This window comes from Primulina eburnea, chromosome 4 (genome assembly GCF_022965805.1).
Source record: "Primulina eburnea isolate SZY01 chromosome 4, ASM2296580v1, whole genome shotgun sequence".
NCBI lineage: Eukaryota > Viridiplantae > Streptophyta > Magnoliopsida > Lamiales > Gesneriaceae > Primulina > Primulina eburnea.
In genome coordinates this window covers 12,008,800-12,024,366 of record NC_133104.1, presented here as the reverse complement: position 1 = coordinate 12,024,366, position 15,567 = coordinate 12,008,800, and the positions used below count along the sequence as shown (strand labels likewise).

General features: G+C 42.5%; 1 non-coding gene across 1 annotated transcript; it reads left to right on the top strand.

The window, feature by feature from the left end:
- Positions 1–14,092: 14,092 nt before the first annotated feature.
- On the top strand, positions 14,093–14,198 carry LOC140831269 (small nucleolar RNA R71). Its single transcript, XR_012117842.1, has one exon. It is a non-coding gene; the product is annotated as a small nucleolar RNA R71 (small nucleolar RNA).
- The last annotated feature ends 1,369 nt before the right edge of the window (positions 14,199–15,567 follow it).

The following is a 15,567-nucleotide window of genomic DNA, read 5'->3' as shown; positions in this document are numbered from 1 at the left end:
TTTGGGGACCCACATTTGTACAATTCTTGGTGACCCTGTACTTCAGGTATCCAAAGATGTGTGTGCAATAGAAGGTCTGTTATTTCTAACAGTATGCATATTAAAATGTTGTCCCTCCTTTCTGTTTCTATTTTTCAGTCTGTATCTCTTCTGAACAGGTTTAGAGTTGTAGTACTGGTGGTTTTTAACCTTCATAGGGTGTTGTCTTCCAGAGTTGAATTCTTTTCTGAATCTAGAACTCTGGTCAACTTTTTCCTTAGGTATAACGTAACCCAGACCATAGTGCATTCTTCTGTTCATCTGATTTCAATTTCTTTCAAAATCTAGAACTCTGGTCAACTTTTTCCTTAGGTATAACGTAACCCAGACCATAGTGCATTCTTCTGTTCATCTGATTTCCATTTCTTTCAACTGAAGCAATAGGTACCTCTGGTTCCTGTACCACACTGGATTTCAGAAAGTGAATGTATTTCCCTTTGCACATATCCAGTGTTGGCTTAGTATTAGTTTCAGAAGTGCCTTCATTATTACAAAAACCGAGACCACTCCTATCTCCTGACTGTTTTTGTAATTATTGCATCTTTTCCAATGAAACAGAAGACTTGTTCCAAGCATTTACCAGTAGCGACAACTTCTGGTTTTCAGAAAGCACCTTCTGGTAATCTGCTTTGGCTCTTTCATTCTCAGTTATTAATTTACTCATCTTAACTTGTAAATCATTACAGCTGTCTACTTGCAAGCAAGTTAACTTACTGTTCTGATTCTTTAAGTTTTGATTTTCGATCTTAACTTCTTCAAATGATTCAGAAAGTCTGGAATAATCTTTTACCATGTCATGTAGTGCATCAATCAAATCATTTCGTGTAAATTCATTTGAGTCAAAATCAAATACCTCTTCAAATGTCGAGGTTGAGTCATTGTCTGCCATGAGACATTTGACTTCTTCTGCATCACTATCACTGGAATGACTTTCTGAGTCAGATGACTCAGAACTAGAGTCCGCCCATTTGAATTTGCTTTCTTCGGCAATCATTGCTTTTCGATCTCTTCTGGTCTTTTTGTCATTTCTCTTGTGATCTTTTCTCTTTTGGTCATCCTTCTTTGGTTTAGGGCAATCAGCAATGAAGTGACCTATCTTTCCACAGTTAAAGCATCACATGTCACCAGATGGTGAATCATTCTTGAAGTTGCGATTGGGAACCTGATAAGTTCGATGGTTCTTCTTCATGAACCTAGAGAATTTCTTTACAAATAAGGACATAGCATCACTACTGATTTGTTCAGCAGTCTTCTCCAATGTATTGTCAATGATCACAGTAGGTAATGCCTGAGGTACAACTGCAGCAGCAGTAGAAGAGGTAGTGGCAGTAGCAGTAAAAGCAGTAGCAGTAGCAGCAAGAGCCTTGGTGGGTAGGTTTGAAGGCTCTTCTCCACTCCTTACTTCCAATTCAAACTCGTAGGCTTTCAGATCTGCAAATAAGTCGTGCAGTTCCAACTTATTCAAGTCTTTGGATACTCTCATAGCCATTGTTTTAACATCCCATTCTCTGGGTAAGGCTCTCATCACCTTGAGGGCTATTTCTCTATTGTTACACTCTTTACCCAAAGCTGTTAGCTCATTTACCAGGCTGCTGAATCTTTCATCAAACTCGTTTAGAGTTTCACTAGCTCTCATTTTTAGATTTTCGAACTTCTGCATTGCTACAGACAGTTTTTTTCTTTCGTTTGCTCATTTCCTTCACATATTTGGATGAGCTTCTCCCAAATATCCTTTGCAGTAGAACACATTTTGATCTTGCTAAAAGTGTTCTTGTCGAGAGTTTTATACAATATATCCTTCGCCACATTATCAAGGTTGGCCTTCTTCTTATCTTTACTGGTCCATTCACTTCTTGATTTTTCAACCATCTGTGGTGCACCCTCAGTAACAGCAACAGCTGTATTAGGCTTTAATATTTTCAGTGGACCATCTGTTATGACATACCACATGTCATCATCTTGTGCTGCAAGATGAGCTTGCATTCTGATCTTCCAGTCATCGAAATCTTCCTTAGAGAACATTGGGATCTTGCTGAAGTGTGCCATTTGTTGTAGTTTTTCACGAACAAGAATAACCTGCTCTGATACCAATTGTTGAGGATCGAAGTTGAGTTCAGAGGGGGGGTGTATAAACTCTACTCGTTTTTATTTCTATTTTGATGAGGTACTAAAATCCTGTTAGGGATAGTAGTTTATCTTGTGCGTATACTTTCACCTGATTACAATAAAACGTGCGGAGACAATCTGATGAAGTAGTTGAAAGACAATAAAACAGTAGTCAGCAGTTGTTTATGGAAGTTCGAAGATAAACTCTTCTACATCTCCCCTTCTCCTGTTTCCAGAAGGTATAACTAAAAGACTTTGGATATTACAGTACAGCTCTTGTACACACCCACTTCAGAAGGACTTACACCTCAGCCTACTGAAACTCTTAGTTACTCAACTCACAAAAGTGCGAAACACAAAGTTCTGAAAAGACTCTTTTCAGATTACAAACTCTTCTTGATAAAGTATAAGTGATGTAAAGATTGTGAAGAGTGTAAGAATCAGTAGCACAAGATGATCTCCAAAAGATCAGATAAAAGCTATGAAGCGTGTGCTACTTTTCTTTGTGTTGAACTCTAAGTATTCAAGGAATATCGAGATTTTCTTATCAGTGAAAAATAGCTTTGATCCTTGAAGAATAATGTTAAGCGAAGAGTCGTGTCGTATAAGGATTTGATCCATGTATATATAATCGACTGAGTTCAACGTTCACAATCAGAGGATGTCTTCAGATAGCTGATACAATCAGCTTTATTACCAAAAGAGGTTCCTGCAGAAAATGTAGTGACCCGTTCCAGAATCACCTACTAATCAGAACTTAAGCATGCAAAATTTAACATTTAAAATGAATCAGGTAAACAGCGGAAAAACAGTAATACAATCCAATCGAATCTGTAAGCACAACATACTTAAACAACCAGATCGAACTAAATACCAAGAACAAATACCAACAACTACAGGTCAACCTCTGCCAGCTCCCTGTCCACTCCCTCCTGGACCGTCCAACCTGAGACCTGCCCCATCGAATAGGGTGTCCAAAACAGAGATAAACCGAGGACGTGAGCATAAAACGCTCAGCACCGAAAGCATGAGTATACAAGACTATGACATGCATGTATGCAAAATGTACTGGATACCAGGATCTGGGTATATCGAAATACTGCTCAGGTAAATGACGTCAAGGTATGTAGCACTCTGCGCCGTCGCACCAGGAGGTGGCTCCCATACCAAAATAAACCTGTGGATATACCGGTGACCTGACCACCGTCGGCCAACGGGGTCCAACCATCCACAACAAACGAGGGCTGAGCACCCTCTCAACAGGCTATCTCAAAAATAGTCAGGCTCAACATGATTATGCAAATGCCGCATAATAAACCATGCATCATATGACAGATAATAATGCAACATATAAACATGCAACACATAGTAAAGCATACTCAATCCTGCTATCTCGGATAGTACTTTCGTACCTCAAACCAGTAGATCCTAGCAATCAGTCCTAGAATCAAGTCTGCGTCCGTAGTCAGCCCACTGATGCCGCTAGCTCCCAACTAGAGCACAGCTCCGCTACAAAACCAGTAGCTCCCCGCTAGTGCCTAAACCTCGGGAAAAGACTAGAAACCCATCAGAAACGACTAAAACGCTCTGGAACACTCGGAATTGGCGAGTAACAAATGAAGCCTCGTGCCTCTATTTATAGACAACGATCGGACGATCCGATCCACTTCGGACGATCCGATCCACTATACACTTCGGACCTTCCGAACCCTTATCGGACGATCCGAACCCTGCATGTCTTCCACGTGTCCAGACACCTGTCTTCGGACGATCCGAACCCTGATCGGACGATCCGAACTCTGCATGTCTTCCACGTGTCCAGACACCTGTCTTCGGACGATCCGAACCCTGATCGGACGATCCGAACTCTGCATGTCTTCCACGTGTCCAACCACCTGTCTTCGGACGATTCGAACCCTCTTCGGACGATCCGAACCCGCTTCGGACGATCCGAACTCTGTTCGGTCCTTCCGATCCCACCGAAATATAATTAATCCAATAATTAACTCAAATTAGGCATCGGGATACTACATTCTCCCCCCCTAAAAAGGATTTCGTCCGCGAAATCGAGCCTGAAGAATGACAATTCTGAACAACAATACATTCAACTTAAGAATGAATTACAACTGAAAGTACAACTGAAATTACAATCATTACTGAAAATACTACAACTAGAACAACTCTGGATGCTCTGACCGCATGCGACTCTCTAGTTCCCAAGTAGCTTCTTCAGTACCTCGGCGCTGCCACTGCACTAAGACAAGAGGAATAGTCTTATTCCGCAGTACCTTATCCTTCCGGTCTAAGATCGAAACCGGTCTTTCCACAAAAGACAAATCCGGATTCAGCTGAACTTCTGTCGGATGCAAAACATGAGACTCATCCGCTACGTATCGTCTCAACAAGGACACATGAAACACATTGTGAACACTAGACAGATACGGTGGCAAAGCTAATCTGTAGGCCAAATCTCCCACACATTCTAAGATCTCAAAAGGACCAATGAATCTCGGAGATAGCTTACCCTTGAGTCCAAATCTCAGAATTCTCCGAAAAGGTGATACCTTGAAAAACACTTTCTCGCCTGCATCAAAATGAAGAGGTCTGCGCTTGGAGTTCGCATAACTCGCTTGTCGATCCTGAGCAGTCTTAATCCGCTGTTTGATCACAAGAACTTTGTCCATGGCCTGCTGAATCAATTCTGGACCCTCGAACTGTCGTTCTCCGACTTCTTCCCAGAACAGAGGAGTACGACAACGTCGACCATACAATGCTTCAAACGGAGACTTACCAATACTCCTATGAAAACTGTTGTTGTATGCAAACTCTATCAGCGGCAGATGATCCTGCCAAGCTGGCCCGAAATCCATCACACAAGATCTCAACATATCCTCAAGAGTACGAATAGTCCTCTCTGACTGACCGTCAGTCTCTGGGTGATATGCAGTACTCAAACTCAAGGTAGTGCCCAAAGCTTGCTGAAAGCTGCCCCAAAATCTAGATGTAAATCGAGGATCTCTGTCACTAACGATACTCACGGGCACACCATGAAACCGTACAATCTCCTGAATGTACAACCATGCCATCCGATCGAAAGTGAAATCTCTGTTATACGGAAGAAAATGGGCAGACTTAGTAAGCCGATCCACTACCACCCAGATAGCATCTCTATTCCCCACAGACATAGGCAAGTGAGTCACGAATTCCATCGTGATATGCTCCCACTTCCACTCCGGAATAGGAAGATTCTGTAACAAACCTCCGGGTCGTCGATACTCAGCCTTCACCTGCTGACAGACTAGGCACTTGGAGACATACTGATAAACATTACGTTTCATACCCTTCCACCAAAATCGAGTCCTCAAATCCTTATACATCTTGTTGCTCCCCGGATGAACACTCAACTTGCTACGATGAGCCTGGGACAAAATCTCCTCCCTCAAAGTGTCATCTTCCGGTACAACAACACGACCAGATAAGCACAAAAGACCCTCGGACTGATAGTGGAATCCAGAAGTATTATCTCTATCAGCCAACCGAGCTAATTTCTGAACCTTAGAATCCGACATCTGAGCATCTCTAATCCGAGAATACAAAACTGGCTCGGACAAAATAGTAGCTATACGGATACTCTCTGTTCCCTTCCGATGCTTACAATTGAATCCCATTGAACAGAAATCCTGAATAATCCCAGATACAGCACAAGTCTGAAGAGCAGATAACCTCACCTTGCGACTAAGAGCATCGGCCGTGAGATTCGCAGATCCTGGATGATACTTGATCTCACAATCGTAATCTTTGAGTAGATCCATCCAACGACGCTGACGCATGTTCAACTCAGCCTGAGTGAACAGATACTTCAAACTCTTATGATCGGTGAAAATCTCAAATCGCTCACCATACAGATAATGGCGCCAGATTTTCAAAGCAAAAACGATCGCTGCTAATTCCAGATCATGAACAGGATAGTTTTCCTCATGAGGCTTCAACTGTCTCGATGCATAAGCAATCACATGCTCATTCTGCATCAGAACACACCCTAGTCCCTGCAAGGAGGCATCGGTGTAAACACTGAAACCACCAGATCCAGACGGTAAAGCCAAAACAGACGCAGATGTCAAACGTCTGCGAAGTTCCAAGAAACTCTCTTCGCACTCTGATGTCCACTCAAATGAAACATCTTTCCGAGTGAGCTGAGTGTGTGGCTTAGCAATCTGAGAGAAGTTGACAATGAAACGGCGATAATACCCAGCCAATCCCAGAAAACTGCGGATCTCGGCTACTGTCGTCGGACGCGACCAGTTCAATACCGCTTCCACCTTGCTTGGGTCAACTGAAACTCCCTCGCTAGAAATGACATGACCAAGGAATACAACCCTGTCAATCCAAAACTCACATTTACTCAACTTCGCATAAAGCTGATTCTCGCGAAGTGTCTGTAAAATAATCCTGAAGTGTTGTACGTGTTCTTGCTGATCATGCGAATAGATTAAGATATCATCTATAAACACCACAACAAACTTATCCAAGAATTCCCGAAAAACCCGATTCATCAGATCCATAAAAACTGCTGGTGCATTCGTCACCCCAAAAGGCATAACCAGAAACTCATAATGCCCATACCGGGTCCTGAATGCAGTCTTCGATATATCTCCCTGATGAACCCGAAGCTGATGATAACCAGACCTTAAATCAATCTTGGAATACACAGAGGTACCTTGCAGTTGATCAAATAAATCATCAATCCGTGGCAACGGATACTTATTCTTTATCGTCGCACGATTCAACTGCCGATAATCTATGCAGAGCCGCATAGAACCATCCTTCTTTTTGACAAAAAGAACTGGTGCTCCCCACTGGTACACACTGGGTCGAATATACCCCTTGTCAAGAAGATCCTGCAACTGCTGTTTCAATTCTTGCATCTCCGATGGAGCTAAACGATAAGGAGCTCTAGAGATTGGTGCCGTGCCTGGCACTAAATCAATGCCGAAATCCACTTCCCGAACGGGAGGAAAACCAGGAATCTCCTCGGGAAAAACATCCGGAAAATCGCAAACCACTGGAATGTCACTGATACCGACACTATCTGCGGACGAATCAATAGCATAGATAAGGTAGCCTTCCCCGCCCGACTCTAAAGCACGACAGGCTTTCAGAGCAGAAACCACAGGCATCGGGGGTCGCGCTCCCTCTCCATAGAAAAACCAACTGTCGCCCTCAACTGGACGAAACTGCACAAACTTCTGATAACAGTCCACAGTAGCTCTAAACACAGTCAGCACATCTATTCCCAGAATGCAATCAAAATCCTCCATCACAAGAATCATCAAATTAGCAGTTAAAACATTACCCTCAAACTCTAGAGGACAACCCAAAACTAGACGTTTAGCTAGCACCGAATGACCCATCGGCGTGGAAACAGATACCATAACGTCCAAAGAAGTGAAAGGTAACTTATGACGCTTAGCAAATCTCGCAGATATGAATGAATGTGATGCACCAGTATCAATGAGAACGTAAGCAGGTAATCCACATAATAAAAACACACCTGCGATAACTCTCTCGTTCTCCTCAGCCGCCTGATCCTGGTTAAGAGCAAAGACCTGCCCTTGAGTACGCGGTCGGAGGTTAGAACCCTGAGTAGACTGTCTCTGCTGTGGCCTCTGATGAACTGAAGCCTGAGAACCAGATCCTGATCCTCCGCCCGTCTGTGGACAATCTCTCTTCATGTGGCCCATCTCACCGCACTTGTAACAAGCACCCGCAACCTTGCGACAACGCTCCGTCGGATGATCCTTCCCGCAATGCTGACACGGGCCCTTCTTCTTCCCAAAATGGTAAATTCCTCCAGATCCAGAGGAAGAAGAAGTAGATCCAGCCTTCTTGAATGCTTGGGTGCGGGGACCCAAAGAACTAGTAGGACGAGCAGACTGCATGGCTCGACCTCTCAGCAAACTGCCCTCAGCCTGGCGACAACGATTCACAAGGCCCTCATACGATGTCGGATCATCGCAGACAACAACCCGATCATAAATCTCCTGATTGAGGCCCTGAAGAAAATGGTTATACTTGGCACTAGCATTGTCACTGACATGCGGAACATACGGAAGCAACTCAAAGAACTTCTGCTGATACTCATCAACAGACAAACTTCCCTGCTTCAGATTGATCAACTCAATCGCCTTGGTCTGCAGAAGAGCTGGCGGAAAGTAAAGCAGCATGAAAGCGGCTCGGAAATCGGCCCAAAGAACTCGACCCTGTCGCTGAACTATCGGTGCAGAGGTAGACCTCCACCACTTGCGCGCACCACCCTCCAGCAAGAAATCAAGGGTATCAATCTGCTGCTCCGCCGAGCACTGAAAAGTCTTGAAGCAGCTCTCCATCCTCTCAAGCCAGTTCTCCGCAACATCCGGGGTCTCACCGCCTGAAAGAGGTTTCGGCCCCATCTGCAAGAACCGATGCATACTAAAACTCCGAGGCTCATCACGACGGTGTTGACGACGTTCTCGATGCTCTCGACGACGCTCCCGATCGTCGCGGTCTCCCCAGCGTCCAACGCTGCCATGACTACTAGCATCGTCGTCAAAACCAGACATCTCTTAGCTACAAAAGTTACCAGAGATTAAACCCAAAAGAACAGTTCTAAATCCCAAAATCTTAATGCATGCTCTGATACCATAAATGTAGTGACCCGTTCCAGAATCACCTACTAATCAGAACTTAAGCATGCAAAATTTAACATTTAAACTGAATTAGGTAAACAGCGGAAAAACAGTAATACAATCCAATCGAATCTGTAAGCACAAAATACTTAAACAACCAGATCGAACTAAATACCAAGAACAAATACCAACAACTACAGGTCAACCTCTGCCAGCTCCCTGTCCACTCCCTCCTGGACCGTCCAACCTGAGACCTGCCCCATCGAATAGGGTGTCCAAAACAGAGATAAACCGAGGACGTGAGCATAAAACGCTCAGCACCGAAAGCATGAGTATACAAGACTATGACATGCATGTATGCAAAATGTACTGGATACCAGGATCTGGGTATATCGAAATACTGCTCAGGTAAATGACGTCAAGGTATGTAGCACTCTGCGCCGTCGCACCAGGAGGTGGCTCCCATACCAAAATAAACCTGTGGATATACCGGTGACCTGACCACCGTCGGCCAACGGGGTCCAACCATCCACAACAAACGAGGGCTGAGCACCCTCTCAACAGGCTATCTCAAAAATAGTCAGGCTCAACATGATTATGCAAATGCCGCATAATAAACCATGCATCATATGACAGATAATAATGCAACATATAAACATGCAACACATAGTAAAGCATACTCAATCCTGCTATCTCGGATAGTACTTTCGTACCTCAAACCAGTAGATCCTAGCAATCAGTCCTAGAATCAAGTCTGCGTCCGTAGTCAGCCCACTGATGCCGCTAGCTCCCAACTAGAGCACAGCTCCGCTACAAAACCAGTAGCTCCCCGCTAGTGCCTAAACCTCGGGAAAAGACTAGAAACCCATCAGAAACGACTAAAACGCTCTGGAACACTCGGAATTGGCGAGTAACAAATGAAGCCTCGCGCCTCTATTTATAGACAACGATCGGACGATCCGATCCACTTCGGACGATCCGATCCACTGTACACTTCGGACCTTCCGAACCCTTATCGGACGATCCGAACCCTGCATGTCTTCCACGTGTCCAGACACCTGTCTTCGGACGATCCGAACCCTGATCGGACGATCCGAACTCTGCATGTCTTCCACGTGTCCAGACACCTGTCTTCGGACGATCCGAACCCTGATCGGACGATCCGAACTCTGCATGTCTTCCACGTGTCCAGCCACCTGTCTTCGGACGATTCGAACCCTCTTCGGACGATCCGAACCCGCTTCGGACGATCCGAACTCTGTTCGGTCCTTCCGATCCCACCGAAATATAATTAATCCAATAATTAACTCAAATTAGGCATCGGGATACTACAGAAAAGCTATAAAACAATCAGTCTTGTTTTATACTTAATTGGGTAAAGTGCATTAAATGAATCCGTATAGTATTTAATGCTGCAATTAATACTAGTACTAGGAACTCTTTAACAGTAACAATAAAGGTAGCAACGTTAGGAAACGTCCTCTACTGGTTTTATATTACTATCCTTTCTATTGGTTTAGTTTTATTAGACCAGTAGCTTCTGATAAGTTAGTCTACTGTTCTGGTCTGCTGGTTTTAGTTAATCATCGCCACAATAAAATTCATGTCTAACAAGCATCCTTAAAGAGGGTTGGCCAATAAAAGCCACATTCAAGTACCTTGGATTTCCGTCTTGGTTGGTCCAAAATGGCCACCTACCTCACGGTCATGGCAATGGTTAAGTATTTGACCAAATTCCTCCTCTGCAACACACAGATCTTAAACAAAATTGATTCCTCCCGAAAATAATGTTTCACGTCAGAAAAGAATTTCTTACGTTGGAAACGATATATTGGGTGGCGGTGTGCCTGTGACAAGAAAATTAGCAAAATTTGCATACCAAGGACAGTGTCTCACCTCAAATAGCTGCTCATCAAAAAACCAATCATTAATAGCATGATCTACACAGTCATTACTAATAAGCTCCAGTCTAGACAAGTAATCTGCCACCACATTCTCAACACCCTTCTTATCTTTTATTTCTAAATCAAATTCTTGTAATAATAAAATCCATCGAAGTAGGCGTGGCTTTGCATCTTTCTTAGCAAGTAAATACTTAAGTGCAGAGTGGTCGGTGTAAACAATGACTTTGGACAAAACAAGATATGAGTGAAATTTGTCAAGAGCAAATACTACTGCAAGTAATTCCTTTTCAGTTGTCGCATAATTCAATTGAGCATCATCTAAGGTCTTACTTGTGTAGTAAATTGTGTGAAATACCTTGTTTTGCCGCTGGCCAAGAACAGCTCCCACCGCAGTATCACTTGCATCGCACATGACCTCGAATGGTAGATCTCAATCTGGTGCCACCAAAACAGGAGCCGTCACAAAGCGCTCCTTCAAATCCTCTTATGCCTGTAAACAGTGAGAATTAAAATGAAAGAGCACATCTTTCATAAGTAAGGAAGATAGAGGTTTGGCAATTTTAGAAAAATCTTTGATAAAACGCCGATAAAAACCGACGTAGCCTAGAAAACTTCTAACTCCCTTTATGGATGCCGGAGGTGGTAAGTTCTTGATAACTTCAATCTTTGCCTTATCCACCTCTATTCCATGACCTGATATATTGTGCCCCAATACTATGCTTTCTTGTACCATAAAATGGAACTTCTCCCAATTCAGTACCAAATTCATCTCCTCGCATCTCATCAACACCACCTTCAAATTCTGCAAACAATCATAAAAAAAATGGCCAAAAATCGAGAAGTCATCCATAAAAATTTCAAGGAAAGTTTCTATCATGTCATGAAATATAGCGGTCATGCATCGTTGAAAATTGGCAGGGGCATCACACAAGCCAAAAGGCATCCGTCTGAAAGCAAAAGTGCCATAAGGACAAGTGAAAGTGGTTTCTCTTGGTCCTCAGGTGCAATCATGATTTGGTTATACACCGAATACCCATCTAGAAAATAGTAAAACTCATGACCTGTTAACCTCTCTAACATTTGATTAATGAAAGGCAGTGGAAAGTGATCTTTACGGGTAGCATCATTTAATTTCCTATCATCAATGCACACACGTCATCCCGTAACTGTCTTAGTGGGTATCAATTCATTTTTTTCATTTGTCATCACATTAATCCCACCTTTTTTCGGCACACACTTAACAGGACTTACCCATGCACTATCAGATACAGGATAGATAATACTTGCATCAAGGAGTATGATAGTTTCTGCTTTTACTACCTCTTGCATCTTTGGATTTAATCTTCTCTGAGGTTGCACAAGAGGTGAGTACTCATCCTCCATCAAGATCTTGTGCATGCAGACTGATGGATTGATTCCTTTGATATCTGCCACCTTCCACGCAAAAGCACTCTTGTGTGCTTTCAAAACTTCCAACAGTTTGTCCTCCATCACATCTGTCAAAGTAGCAGAAATAATGACAGGTAAAGTGTTATTCTCACCTAGGTATACGTACTTTAGGTGTGGGGGCAATGGTCTTAGCTCGAGTGTCGGTGGCTCTTCCAGGCTTGACTTCTGTGGGATCAAGTCTCTTCGATCCCCCAAGTCCTCTAATCTCATCTTCATTGGCCTCTTCCATGGCTGGTTGGCATTGAGGTATGCCACTATTTCGGCTTTCTCTGCATCCAATTCATCTTCTCTCAATTCAGTAGTGAGAGTTGCTTCCAACGAGTCCCTAAGAGCATCCTGCACATAGTTAGACACAAGAGCATCAAAAGCATCAATTCTATAACAACTATCAGCATGCAGTGTGTGCTTAAGTGCATTAAAAACATCAAAAGTAATCTCTTCCTTGCCCACTCTCAATCTCAACTTCTTTTCTTGAACATCAATCAGGGCCTTGCCAGTCGCAAGGAACGGTCTCCCCAAAATCAAGGGCATCTCCACATCCTCCTCTATATCAAGTACCACAAATCTGAAAAGAAATACGAATTTGTCCACCTTTACCAAGACGTCCTCTATGACCCCTCGCGGGTATTTGACAGATCTGTCTGCTAGTTGCAAGGACATCCTTGTTGGTTTAGGTTCTCCTAATCCGAGCTTCCTAAATACAGATAAGGGTATAAGATTAATACTTGCACCAAGATCACATAAAGCCTTGTGAAAAACAACATCACCAATCATGCGAGGAATAGAAAAACTCCCTGGATCTTTTAGTTTCGGTGAGAATTTGTTTTGCACCAAAGCAGAACAATTTTCTGTTAAGTTCACCGTCATGTGATCCTCCAAATTCCTCTTGTTAGCTAATACGTTTTTCAAAAATTTAGCATAACTAGGCATTTGCATCAAAGCATCGGCAAAAGGAATATTGATATGCAATTTTTTGAATACCTCATGAAACTTACCGAATTGTGCATCTAGTTTTGCTTTTTTCAGTGTTGTAGGAAAAGGGGGAGATATAAAAATTTTAGGTTATGCAGTGGGTGCTGGTGTAGAGTTAGAAGACTTACCTTTTGATGTCTCAGTCAGTTCCTCCGACACTTGATTTTTTTCTTTTTCTCTCAACTCTAAGATTTTTCCACTCTTCAACTCAATGGCCTTCACTTGCTCTTTTGGATTGGTCTCGGTGATACTTGGCAAAATGCCCGGCTCTCTACTTTCTATCATCTTTGCTAACTGTCCAATCTGATTTTCTAGCCCCTTTATCGAAGCATCTTGATTTTGGAGTCTAGTTTTGGTAGATGAGAGGAACTTAGACATCTTCTGCTCCAAATTGGACTTCTCTTCTCTAGGAGGATCAGATCTGTACATCGGTTGTTTCCCATATGGTTGTCCTCCTTGTGGTCAATTCTGGCTGTTTTGACCACCCCAAGAGAAGTTGGGATGTTGCCTCCATCCAAGATTATATGTGTTGGAGTACGGATCATTCCCTTGGACAGTTTTGGACTCCCACTTGATTCACTGGTGCCCCTTCTGGCATATAAAAGGGATTTCCATCTTGACAGTCCTTAACATAATTTTCTCCTCCGCATTTTTCACAAAATATCTCTGAAGACGCATAGGTGTGCCACCCATGTTCAAGCCATCTAGTTTCCTGTTCAAAACATCAAGTTGTGCAGTAATAGCAGAAATGTCAGTTACCTGGTGGACTCCTGCACTTCTCCGCTGGTTGTTCCTTTCAGATTGAGGATGGTAGCTTCTAGCAGCCATCTCCTCCAACAGCTCATATCCCTCTTCAGCAGTCTTCCTCAATAGTTTCCACATGCAGCAGCATCTATCATAGTACGATTAGGAGTAAGCAAGCCATAATAAAAGGTTTGAACGACTAACCCAAGTGGCAGTTCGTGATGAGGGCATCTTCGCAATAGATCTTTGAAGCGTTCCCATGCTTCATATAAAGAATCCTGGTCGAATTGAGCAAATGTGGTGTTGTGTGCCCGCAGCTTCATGGTCTTAGATTGAGGAACGTATTTAATGAGAAACTCTTTCTCCATGTCCTCCCATGTGGTGATCGAACCTACAGGCAAACAATTCAACCATGCTTTAGCTTTATCACGTAAGGAGAAAGGAAATAAATGCAATCTAACAGCATCATTAAAAACTCCATTAAGTTTAAAAGTATCGCAAATTTTGAGAAAATCTGCGATGTGCGTGTTTGGGTCATCTACTGCAGATCCTCCAAATTAGACTGTGTTTTGAATCATCTGAATTATAGCTGGTTTGATTTCGAAGTGGTTTGCCCGCACAATAGGCCTCACAATGCTGGGGCGTGCTCCATCCAAAGAGGGTTGGGCATACTCCAGCATTGGTATGCAGCGCAGCATCTCAACATGTCTATCTTCACGATGTTCTTCCTCACGATCGTTCTCGTGCCTCTCCATCAGTTCTTTCAGTCTCTACTGTTGTCTTCTCCTGCGGAAAGTTCTTTCAATTTCAGGGTCGAACTGCTCAAGCTCCACGTCAAGTGACTTTGGCATGCACTGGACGAGATATCTGTAACAGAATATGGAGTGTTAATTTAATAAAATAAAACAATGCTAAAGAAGATAGGTAATAATAAAATTGTGAATTAACAGTCCCCAGTAATGGCGCCAAAAACTTGATCGAGCAAAACTTGCACTGTGAAATCCTTAATAAAAATTTGGTTTTATATGCTCAAAAATTAAACGCAAGTGCACGATGCCAAGTAATAGTATAATATACATGAGTACGAGTATCGTTCCACTGAAGACTGTATTTAACAATTATTATTTTAAGTTATTAAATATTTAGCAACGAAAATTGATTGGTTGTTTTATTACTACTATGATCAAATAAATGTGCAAATAAAAATATTAAAGAATTGATTAATGAGATCTAATATCTAAAATGGTTGAATAAAAATTCAATGAGAAGTGAATTTGTTGGGAATATCAGTTCACCTACCCCTCGTTAATTAATTAATTCGTTCGATAATGATTATATTCTTCCGACAGGATTTTCTATTTAATTGAACACACTCTCTCGAACTATGCCTAACTAATTCTACTCAATGAAGTAATTAAATGTCTTTAATTATTTATCAAGAGTGAATTGCATGTCGATTTATGAAATCCCTTAGTTTTCGACCCTTAGAACTATGACTATCGACGTATATCCAATTTTATATGTCTATGTAAATTGTAGATCCACGGATTATACTACTCGTTCCCATCACAAGTTATTCTCTCGAAATCACTCGCAATATAAAAACGTTGTCAAAGTTAGCTACACTCTAACCACACGATAAAACAATAGTATAATCAAGAATAAATCAGGAATCGATATGTAAATTA